The sequence below is a fragment of the Podarcis muralis genome, chromosome 3 (assembly GCF_964188315.1).
Source record: "Podarcis muralis chromosome 3, rPodMur119.hap1.1, whole genome shotgun sequence".
Classification (NCBI taxonomy): Eukaryota; Metazoa; Chordata; class Lepidosauria; order Squamata; family Lacertidae; genus Podarcis; species Podarcis muralis.
Genome location: NC_135657.1, coordinates 115,407,086 through 115,419,295, shown reverse-complemented (window position 1 = coordinate 115,419,295; position 12,210 = coordinate 115,407,086). Strand labels below are relative to the sequence as shown.

Here is a 12,210-nt window from a genome sequence, read left to right as displayed (position 1 = left end):
TCTTCTAAAGCAGATATTACGGGACGCGGGTGGCGCTGTGGGTAAAAGCCTCAGCGCCTAGGGCTTGCCGATCGAAAGGTCGGCGGTTCGAATCCCCGCGGCGGGGTGCGCTCCCGTTGCTCGGTCCCAGCGCCTGCCAACCTAGCAGTTCGAAAGCACCCCCGGGTGCAAGTAGATAAATAGGAACCGCTTACTAGCGGGAAGGTAAACGGCGTTTCCGTGTGCGGCTCTGGCTCGCCAGATGCAGCTTTGTCACGCTGGCCATGTGACCCGGAAGTGTCTGCGGACAGCGCTGGCCCCCGGCCTCTTAAGTGAGATGGGCGCACAACCCCAGAGTCTGTCAAGACTGGCCCGTACGGGCAGGGGTACCTTTACCTTTTTAAAGCAGATATTGGTTTATGTTCTGCCCTATTGTAAAATTATCTGCCCCACAGAAATGTTTTAAACGTTTGCTTAAATGCTCAGCAGGAAAGCTCTCTAAAGTACAATTGGCTTTTAATCTGCGTTTTTCTTTTCTTTACTGCGTGGGTCCAGGTTATCTTAATATCTGCCTGATCCATTATGTCCCGACCTTATCACTGAGGTTTTCAGGACAGTCTTTGTTGGTGGTCTCCCGTGGCTCAGATGCCATGGTCTGTAACTACCAGAATCTGTGCCTTCGGTTTAGTGGGCTCGAGACGGTGGAGCTGAGAGTGGACAGGCACCTTCCTGACTGAACTTCAGGCCCAGGAATAAGACTTTCTTGTTCCATCAGGCATTTTAAGGTAACGTTTGGTTTTATGATTATTTTTATTGTCTTATTGCCTGGATAGCTCAGTCGGTAGAGCATCAGACTTTCAATCTGAGGGTCCAGGGTCCATGTCCCTATTTGGGCAATTAATTTTGGCTGCTGGGATAGCTCAGTCAGTAGAGCATGGGACTTTTAATTTCAGGGTTATGGGTTCGAGTCCAACACTGGGCAAAAGATTCCTGCATTGCAGGGGGCTGGACTAGATGACCCCCGTGGTCCCTTCCAACTCTACAATTCAATGATTAGGTTTTCTGTGAATTGTTTTTATGCGTACCACTCAGAAATATGAATAAATAAGCAGTATAGAAATGTCTTAAATAAATAAAATGAATATATACAAACTTTGTAAATGCTCAGGTAGGGATGCAAGAAATACCGTATTTTTTGCTCTATAAGACTCACTTTTTCCCTCCTAAAAAGTAAGGGGAAATGTGTGTGCGTCTTATGGAGCGAATGCAGGCTGCGCAGCTATCCCAGAAGCCAGAACAGCAAGAGGGATTGCTGCTTTCGCTGCGCAGCAATCCCTCTTGTTGTTCTGCCTTCTGAGATTCAGAATATTTTTTTTCCTGTTTTCCTCCTCCAAAAACTAGGTGCGTCTTATAGTCTGGTGCGTCTTATAGAGCGAAAAATACGGTATTTACAGGGAAGTTCATACCAAAGTTAATGAAGATGAATGAAAATGGGGGGCAATTTCATCAAAAACCAATTTGGGGTTGGTGGTTGAAAGGCGGGCAGGTGGGCAGGAGACCATTACTGGGATCTTACTGGAAGCTGGCCGTGTGGCATGCAGGAGCGCCCATTACCCTTCCTTCACTAACCCCTTGGGGTCATTCCTGGTCAAGCGTCATCATTTGACCACCATCAGTATAAAACTAAATGTTTAAATTAATGCAAGAGGCTTCTTTGAAATGCACGTGCCCAAATTCTTGTCACTTAAAAAGGTAAAGGACCCCTGACAGTTCAGTCCAGTCGCAGACGACTCTGGGGTTGCAGGCTGAGGGAGCTGGTGTTTGTTTGCAGACAGTTTTTCCAGGTCATGTGGCCAGCATGACTAAGCCGCTTCTGGCGAAACCAGAGCAGCGCACGGAAACACCATGCTGCACTGTTTTTAATATTCAGTTGGAAGCCGCCCAGAGTGGCTGGGGAAACCCAGCCAGATGGGCGGGGTATAAATAAATTATTATTATTATTATTATTATTATTATTATTATTATTATTATTATTATTTTCCTTCCCACCGGAGTGGTACCTATTCATCTACTTGCACTTTGACGTGCTTTCGAACTGCTAGGTTGGCAGGAGCTGGGACCGAGCAACGGGAGCTCACCCCGTCGCGGGGATTCGAACCACTGACCTTCCGATCGGCAAGCCCAAGACTCAGTGGTTTACACCACGGCGCCACCCGCGTCCCTTCTTGTCACTTACACCAAAACAATTGCCAGTTTTTGTCCAACAAAGAAAATGGTCAGCTTCCAAATGGGTGCATACAGACGCCTTTGTCGTACCCGTTGAAAAGTTACTCCTGAAAATTAGCGGGGTGCGGAAGGATTCTCTGGAGATGTATTTGATGCAGACGAGGCATTGCAGTATGAAGCAAAAATTGGCAAAGCCCCCGTATGTGCATATAGAAGTACTTTAGGTGTCTGGAGTGTGTTTGTTGTATCCATTCCAACTATCAGTATAAATCGAGAACATTCGATTGGTAAACTTTATAACCCTCACTTTACAACCCTATCCATGAATAAATGGGAAAGTTCTATAACATTTTTTTCCTGTATATACAGGCAAGTTTCATGTTTTCTTAGGTAATTTGTCATATTTTTAAAGGGAATAAAGCTAATTGGTTTATAGCTATCAGATTCCTCTGAAATTGTCAGAGGCAATTCATATGAAACTTAGAGTCTGAGTGTTTGGCTGGATAACCCTAAAAATATTCAGGGCTTATCTAAGCCTCAGTAAAACCTATCAGTACCATTTTAAAACTCCGGAAATTGAGCTAAAACTGTCTTGAGAGAGGTATCTTTCTTTGTAAGATTACCACTACTTCCTGACTGAAACCAGGCTTGAGAAAATATGGTGAGAATCACTTTTTTGTGGTATTTCAGCTTTCAATCCAAGTCAAAACCAGGAAGTGCAGAAGTAGGTGAAAATTAAAATCACTAAGAAAATAAGTTTCACAAAGGCTTGATTCCCAAAAGCCTTCTGGAAAGTTGGGGGAAAAAATGCCATTAACTCCCATGAATGTCTGTCACAAGGAATGCTTTCCACAGTCAAATCCTACTTTTGTAGACTGAATCCCCGTGTTGTCTGCTTCCCTCAAAAGTCAGATCCGCTTGCGTTTTATCCAGGCCAGTGCATAAATCCCAAGTCATAAATCTATATGCTGTCCCAGACTGCTGGATTTTGCATCTGTAACTTTGGAAAACGGAGAGTAAAAAGATTTACACAACTGCATGTAGACAGAATCGCCCTTGTTGATTCCTCAGCTGATTCCTCTGTTGCTGATTTGAGGAAGAATATTTTGGACACAGTCTTCTATTGAGATGTATATTCCTGAGATGAGGCAAAATGAAGACATGATTTCTTAGTTGCACGGGGTTTTTGGAAGGGATTGGACAGGGTTATTTATCGCACTTGGTCCTAGCGGTCCACATACATGCGTATCTTGTGCCTGCACCGGCCTGCTGTTGTCTCAGTGAGGTGAATGCACGTAGCACTTACGCTCCAAAGCAGAAGCCAGGCTGCAGTGCTGGCCTGCCATTTTCTGCCCCCTGTGCCAAATTCTCCAGAAGCCATAAACTGGTGGTGTGTAAGCCTATTCACGCACCATGCCTTAAAAGCATCAGATTAAAAACTGTAATTTTATGTGTTTCTTTCATTAAATTTAGGCACATTTTGATTGTAAAAAAACCACACCCCTCAAAGCAGTTTACAAAAAGATATAATGCACGAGAACAGCAGCTGGACAGGAAAGGTTTAATTGGGGGAGGTTTCCTTGGGTTTTTTTGCAACCAGAAAGAGAAATCTAGCCACAGTTTCTGATAATAATTTATTCCGATCTGCTGAAAGGTGGAATTTTTTGAGGGAATAGAAGCTGAGTGGTTCACTGGAAGGGGTACACTTAAGTTGGCCATCCGATAACAGAAAAGGTAAGCAATTAACCTACCTTGGGTGGAAAATAATTTCCCTAAGTATCTCGCATAGCTTCCTGGGGAGCACAGAACAAACCCAGATAGAGTGGGGAACAAACTTTTTGGGCAGAGGACATAGAGTATCAATGAGTGTCAATGTTCTGAGCATGGAGGCATTGCATGGACTGAGTGCAGTTGTGTCTCGACGCTCCAGAGCAGCCCTCCAGATGTTTTGAGACTACAATTCCCATCATCCCTGACCACTGGTCCTGCTAGCTAGGGATCATGGGAGTTGTAGGCCAAAAACATCTGGAGGGCCGAGGTTGAGGAAGGCTGCTCCAGAGGGACAGGCTCATCTTGGACTCCTTGAGTGGGAATGGACCTCCTGATTATCAAGAGTTAGGTGGGCACCTGGGCAGTGCTCCTAGATTCAACATGCACCTCACAGGTAGACCTTGAGGACCCCACTGGTGCAGCATCTGCTTGAGCTGCCTTCACAATGGGCTTCACAATATATTGTAATTGTTTTATAGATGATGTGTTAATTACTTTATATTATTTATGCCATATTTGTGATGTTCTATTATGCTTTATTCTGTTATTGTTATTTACTGTGTGTAAGCACTGGGGACGCGGGTGGCGCTGCCGGTTAAACCACAGAGCCAAGGACTTGCCGATCAGAAGGTCAGCGGTTCAAATCCCCACAATGGGGTGAGTTCCTGTTGCTTGGTCCCAGCTCCTGCCAACCTAGCAGTTCAAAAGCACGTCAAAGTGCAAGTAGATAAATAGGTACCGCTCCGGCAGGAAGGTAAATAGCATTTCCGTGCGCTGCTCTAGTTCGCCAGAAGCGGCTTAGTCATGCTGGCCACATGACCCAGAAGCTGTACGCTGGCTCCCTCGGCCAGTAAAGCGAGATGAGCGCCGCAACGCCAGAGTCGGTCACAACTGGACCTAGTGGTCAGGGGTCCCTTTACCTTTTAAGCCGCTCTGAGAGTCATACGAAATGGAAAGCGGCGTAGAAGTACAGCAAATCAAATCAATCCAGTTAAGTCAACGAGCCATAGTTGATTTTGCTTGGTGATAGCCCAGGGTAAGCCAAAAGTTTTATGGATAAACCTAACAATTGTTATTTGTTGTTAAGGGTCTTATACGACCCGCTGATATACTTGTTCCATTGGAGGATGAGCAGAGGCCCTAAGGGGAATGTCAGAGGATGCCTTGGTATTCTGATAGAAAGAGAAATAGTTCTGTCTATAGCAGATGGTCTGCAAGCCCCTTACTGAATGTTTAAACCAGGATTAGACTATGTGATGGTTACAGATGTATTTGTTTAAAGCTCGTCTGCTCCAACCCAGACAAAGCTGGAGAGGCGTAGATTTTTAGGGTAGAAGGCAGCACACTGGTGACAGGAGCTGAACTCTCCTTGTACTTCCTGCTGCTTATGTTTCCTTCTGTTCTGCTTTCAGGGAGGATCGCTTTCGACATCAAAGTCCACACTGAGAGTGAAATTTCAGGGAGCTAAGCCCCAGACTGGGGAAACCTGCAAATCTGATGAGCATCTCCTCCGTTCCTTCGTCCTAGTCATTTATAAACATGCGGGGCCCAGGGCAGAATGTGTTTCAGTTTTAGGGTCCTGTTTTATCAGTTATTCAGATTTTTTTTTATCTATTTGTACATATGAAACATGCAATACTTTCAGGACATTCACATCTCAGTGCTGAAGTAAGCAAAAAAAAAAAAAAAAAAAAAAAAGGAGGCTGGGTTTTTAAAACTTCAAACTCAAATGTGGTCTGGGATTTTAAAAATTTTACCTATGGAGAACCCCTTTTAGAAAAGCTGGTAAAATTCGAAGAGCCCTACAGAGACTCCTGGTGCATGGAATGCACAGGAAACCTCTTCAAACATGAAATGGGGGTGGGGTTTCCCCCCACCAGTTCACCCAAGGGTTACTTAAAAATTACCTTTTCTCTTATTAATAGCATCCACCATAAAGTTGTTCTGATCCTTTTATTGTACTGCACTAATTAAAAATGCTCTGCAAGAGCTAGTATTGAGCTAATGAAAGGCCAATAAAATGAATTTGCAAATAGCACAGCTCTGTAATCAATTATCACATTTTTTTATTTTTTTCTTTTTTGGTAAAGGCACATTCATCTCAAAGAATAAGATGGAGTCATCTGGCTATGAGCAAACTGGATCTCTAAATGTTAATGAGCCCCAGATTTACCACCACTATAGAGAAGGGTTTAATGGGGTGCAAATCTAATGCATAGCACCACTCTCGGCAAGGCTATAGATCGAGCGATTTGTTCCTTTAAAACCAGCATCTGTAATATTTAAAATTCCTGCGACTTCCGTACTGCCAACTTCTGAAGGATGTTACTGAGAACATTAATGAGAGTTGGGTACATAGTAAAAACATCTCGTGAAGATATGCCGAAATCATTAATTCAGTTATATTCATAATTCTTTGGTGTTTCCTTTCCATAAGTATGGGCCATTTAGTTTAACTAGCCCTGGAAGCAAATTACAAGGTTTTATGCTGAATGCCTTCTTGCAGCTGTTGAAGACCAAAAGCTCAACCCAGCCCAAGCCTCAACATTCAATAGCTCTGTAGCACTGGGAGATTACACACCATTTGCTCCAATATACTTTCCTTTTAGCTTTCTGTACTAAGACCTACCTTTCAGGACCTCTTATTTACTTTTTTTTGGGGGGTGGGGTGTGTGTAATTTTCATTTTACTTTGATTTCCCTGCAATGAGGAACTTAGGTTTTCCTAACACACTTTTGGTCAGATTTTTGTTCTTCACATATCTCTATGATATGTGGATGACATGCAATGCTGCCATTTCACTTTTATTCCAGCAGAAACATCCAAGAGGAAGGGAGAGGATTCTATTCCGTGCTCCCATCCCTCGTAAACTCTTGCACTACTGTCCACACCATTCAGGGCCAGGTTTCCAGGGCACTAAAGCATGGGGAAGGAAAATCTGCGGACGTAGACTTCCCTCCTTCTCCATTAGCTAATGTAGCTGCTGGATCAAAAGCCATTCTGTGTGGAACAGCAGAATTGGATTCCACCCATTAAGGTAAAGGTAAAGGGACCCCTGACTATTAGGTCCAGTCGTGACCGACTCTGGGGTTGCGGCTCTCATCTCGCTTTACTGGCCAAGGGAGCCGGCGTACAGCTTCCGGATCATGTGGCCAGCATGACTAAGCCGCTTCTGGCGAACCAGAGCAGTACACGGAAACGCTGTTTACCTTCCTGCCAGAGCGGTACCTATTTATCTACATGCACTCTGATGTGCTTTCGAATTGCTAGGTTGGCAGGAGCAGGGAAGAGCAACGGGAGCTCACCCCATTGCAGGGATTGGAACTGCTGACCTTCTGATTGGCAAGTCCTAGGCTCAGTGGCTTAACCCACAGCGCCACCCGCGTCCTATTCCACCCATTACCAATCAATAAAAAATGCAAATAAAAAATAAAATTCGGCACAGACAGTGCTATTCTCATGCAGGCATGGACTCACTCTGCCCTAAGGGACTAGAATCATAGAATCATAGAGTTGGAATAGACCACAAGGGCCATCGAGTCCAACCCCCTGCCAAGCAGGAAACACCACCAGAGCACTCCTGACATATGGTAGTCAAGCCTCTGCTTAAAGACCTCCAAAGAAGGAGACTCCACCACACTCCTTGGCAGCAAATTCCACTGTCGAACAGCTCTTACTGTCAGGAAGTTCTTCCTAATGTTTAGGTGGAATTTTCTTTCTTGTAGTTTGGATCCATTGCTCTGTGTCCGCTTCTCTGGAGCAGCAGAAAACAACCTTTCTCCCTCCTCTATATGACATCCTTTTATATATTTGAACATGGCTATCATATCATCCCTTAACCTCCTCTTCTCCAGGCTAAACATGCCCAGCTCCCTTAGCCGTTCCTCATAAGGCATCGTTTCCAGACCTTTGACCATTTTGGTTGCCCTCCTCTGGACACGTTCCAGTTTGTCAGCGTCCTTCTTGAACTGTGGTGCCCAGAACTGGACACAGTACTCCAGGTGAGGTCTGACCAGAGCAGAATACAGTGGCACTATTACTTCCCTTGATCTAGATGCTATACTCCTATTGATGAGGCCCAGAATTGCATTGGCTTTTTTAGCTGCCGCGCCACACTGTTGGCTCATGTCAAGTTTGTGGTCAACCAAGACTCCTAGATCCTTTTCACATGTACTGCTCTCAAGCCAGGTGTCACCCATATTGTATTTGTGCCTCTCATTTTTTTTGCCCAAGTGCAATACTTTACATTTCTCCCTGTTAAAGTTCATCTTGTTTGTTTTGGCCCAGTTCTCTAATCTGTCAAGCTCGACTACAATCAATCCTATGCCAAAAACACCCATGAAAGGAAAGTTAGGATGCAGCCCAATGTTCTGCATGTTGTGGAAATTTATAACTTCAGTGCTATAGTAATTCCTAAGCCCACATCCTCAGTTTGTTTGCACTTCAGTCTCAGTGACGTCTGTGCTGGCTTGGACATGTCCACAGAATGGAAGATGGCAGGATTCCCAAAGATATGCTCTATGGGGAACTGGCTTCAGGCACTAGACCTGTTGCGGGACCAACTCTGTTAATAATAACAACAATAATAATAATAATAATAATAATAATAATAATAATAATAATAATTTTTATTTATACCCTGCCTTCCCTGGCCAAAACCAGGCTCAGAGCGGCTAACATAAATTAAAATACATCCTAAAATCAGATCAGGATCAGAACCCCCCCCCCATCTCATTCTGTTCAGAAAACCTGGGGCCACTTTCAACCAATACATCTCTTCCTGCACGACAGTACAAGCCGTGCATTCAAATATGGTAGGCATTGGGCTTTCTTGATCATTATTGCTTGAGATCCACTCAATGGTTTACTTGACTGGTCCTGTGCAGCTACTCTGAAGTGGTGGTGGGGTTGGGGAATGGGACTTTCCCATGCTAGTCAAGTGCCTGTCAAAAAGCTCTCAGACACTAAATGCATATGCATGGTTGAAGCCCTCTGTGTAAGATCTCATTGTGCGATTCTAGCAGGTCAGCCTTTACCTCCAACGTTGCCTATTACTCAATAAGGTTTGATCATGTACTCTTATGATCAGGTTGTTCCTCCTGGAGGTCAGCCAGCAGTATGCAAAAAGGACTTCATGAACTTTTGCCTTAGTTCAGGCATAGGCAAACTTGGCCCTCCAGATGTTTTGGGACTACAACTCCCATCATCCCTGACCACTGGTCCTGTTAGCTAGGGATGATGGGAGTTGTAGTCCCAAAACATCTGGAGGGCCAAGTTGGCCTATGCCTGCCTTAGTTTCTAGTTCTTCCAATGGATCCAGCTATGGTAACTGTCAGAATTTATTTATTTGTTGTATTCGTTAGTCACTATGTCTTGCTCAGGGCAACCCAAAGTGACTTACAATGGGCTTATCACTGGCAAACCATTTATAGTGCTTTTGCTGACATGTTAAGTATCTTCCCTTGTCTGTCTCTGCAGAAGATCAAATGGCCTCAAAGTCCTTGTTTTTCTAAAAATTGTTCAGCTAAAAGAACAAAGCAAAATCCCCCAAAGGGTTTATGTATTAACTTGTGTATGTCTTTCTAGTTCCCATGGCTTTACCATTTCTAAAGTGTGTATGCATTTATTAAAAATCTTCTAGTATTGAATATGGCAGGCAGCCCAACAGAATCATAAGATTTTGTGGACTAGACGCTACTACTTCATCAGATGCATGAAATGCAATCTTCAGTTGGCTGGTAGGGCCAACTGGGCATATAGAAAGAAGACTGTGTAAAGTTTGAAGTCAAATTGCCAATGAGATGAATAAAGTGCAGCCTGTGACAATTCAATTAGAGCTTATATGATTACAAAACCAGAAATTGTGACCCTTCATAATATCAGTAACTGGTGATAACAGAATCATCTTAGATTTCTAGATTTAGAAGTCAGTACATCACAAGAACTTAATTGGGATGAATGCAGAGTAGGAGAGTATCTTCTGCAGAAAAAACCCCCAAATTGGGTTAGAAGAAATCCCAGCCTCTCCTACAAACCCCAAACTGATCAAGATGTCAACTATGGCCTTGAAAGAACTGTGCTTGGAGTTCCAAAAACTTATGTCAAGTTTTAAAATAAATTGCTTTCTCCAGTTGATTGTGTTATTGGGTGGAACTGAGTAGACTCTTGTATTCAATAACCATAATTGGAGAACAGTTTGCCAACAACCTTAAAATAATGAACCCCCTGGACCCATGCTGCTTCATTCCTCCACATTTATCTTTGCTTCTCGCAGAAGTGCTCCCGTAAGAATACAAAATGGACACGTGCAGTCTCTTCAACTCCTTAAATTTCATTAAGATCATGTTTCTTTAAAATCTCCCCACAAGTCAAGCAGAGTTGAGAAAACTCAAAATTGCTTACGCTCCAGTCTCGCACTATTCCTCGTGGACCACTTTCCCCATTAAACTCTTCTTCCCAAAGTGGAATTTTTATAGTGATAATAGCAAGGTTAAATTAATCAGCTAATGATGTCCCTAAAGATCATTTGCTGCTGCTTAAGATCTACACCTGGCTTTCTTTACTTATGTGTTATTGCTTTCTTCACTAAATTGGTTTCTTGGGCTGTTCTCTCTTTGTTCCCCACATTTCTCTGCTTTGACAGCTCAGGAAGAGCCAAACTTTATGTGACAACAGGCCTGATGTAATTTTATCTCCAAGTTTCACTATTACCTTTTTTATAAAGACAAACAAACACACAAAAGCCCACCTTTAATAATTGTAGCCACAGTAGGTGGGTGTGGGGGTTGACTGATTCCCCTGCTCCATTATTCCATTGGCTCCTCCTTACTGTTTGCCCTCACTACCAGAATTGTGGTTCTGATTTGATTTAGGCAATCTTGCAGATGCATTTTTTTTAAAAAAAACCCTCACAACTGAGAAAGTACCTTTGATTGTGTTCAGAGAAATTCTATAGGTTCCGAATCTGCATTAGCAATCAGTGCCTAGCAGTTTTGAAGAAGGAAAAAAACCTATGAAAAAGTACCACTCAGCTGTCATTACTTACTGCCAGACAGATTTCCTTGCAAAACACTTTAAATTACGGTGCCAATTGGATTTCAGTTTTATTTTAAAGAGTCCTAGAACTGGCACATGAAATAAACTGGAAATTTAATGCTGTAATTTCTTGCCAAGTGGAGAAGAAAAAGTCTTTGCCACATTTCTGCACCTGATCAGAAATTTACCAAAGCAGTAAGATACTCACCAACTTGGTAGGACAGTTGAGATGCCTGGATGACTAAATTGCTACCTGTACGTAGGTAAGTTACCACGTGGTAAATGGTAACTCAAGATCGGCTGCAGATTTGTTTATATTTAAATTACTTTGAACTGACATCAACTCGGCAAGATGGTATAGGGGGCAGATGGTTGATTTTCCTCTTGCTTTATTGAAAATGAACTCATTCATTCAACCACCATCCACTTTCCATCTTGCCATGTGTTTAGCTGATTTTGCACATCCTGAAAGTGGCCCCAGGACTATAGAATATGGTTAGGTGAAAATATTCTGACACAGTGAAAATATAGACGCAATTCAACACACAGCCCCTTTGAACGGTTCTGTGAGGACAAATGGTGAAAAGATGCCATAATTTTACAAGTGAATGGGAAGAAAAAGCCAGAACATATCCTGGCAACATGTTTAAGAAGTTGATTTATGTCTCATGCTGAGCCTTACACCTGCAGTTCAAGCAAAACCCAACTTTGCCGCCCCACAGAGTCTACTTTATTAGGTATGAAGGAGTCACAAGAAGCCATGTAATTAAAACTGTAATTAACTGGAAAGAGAAAGTGCCACCTGAGTTTTGAGAGGCTGTCAATTTTATTTGCCTTACAGCTCTCCTTCTGGTTCTTTTCTCTGTGTGGGCTTATTTTGTTCTTAAATCTAATCCTCCTTGCCCATTCCCCATTTACCCCAAATATTCAGTGTATATTCTCATCAGCATCATTAAGCAGAACAAGTAATCTACATGGGAATCTATGTTATTTAAATATCATTCATTCAAAGCTCAAACTTAATTCTGTCCCTCATATTATGTCAAATGCAACCTCCCTTGATCTTAGTCTTTGATTACCAGAGTGCTCTATATATTTTATAGTTATGTGTTCAAAATGTGGAATCAATCCACACTCTTAAGGCAATGTTGACAATCTTTTATGACTGGAAATATGGAGGTGACACTGGTCACCCAGTAG

At 43.0% G+C, this 12,210-nt stretch overlaps 1 non-coding gene across 1 annotated transcript; it reads left to right on the top strand.

Annotated features, from left to right (window-relative positions):
• Positions 1-802: 802 nt before the first annotated feature.
• Positions 803-875, top strand: TRNAE-UUC (transfer RNA glutamic acid (anticodon UUC)). The gene has a single exon. It is a non-coding gene; the product is annotated as a tRNA-Glu (tRNA).
• The last annotated feature ends 11,335 nt before the right edge of the window (positions 876-12,210 follow it).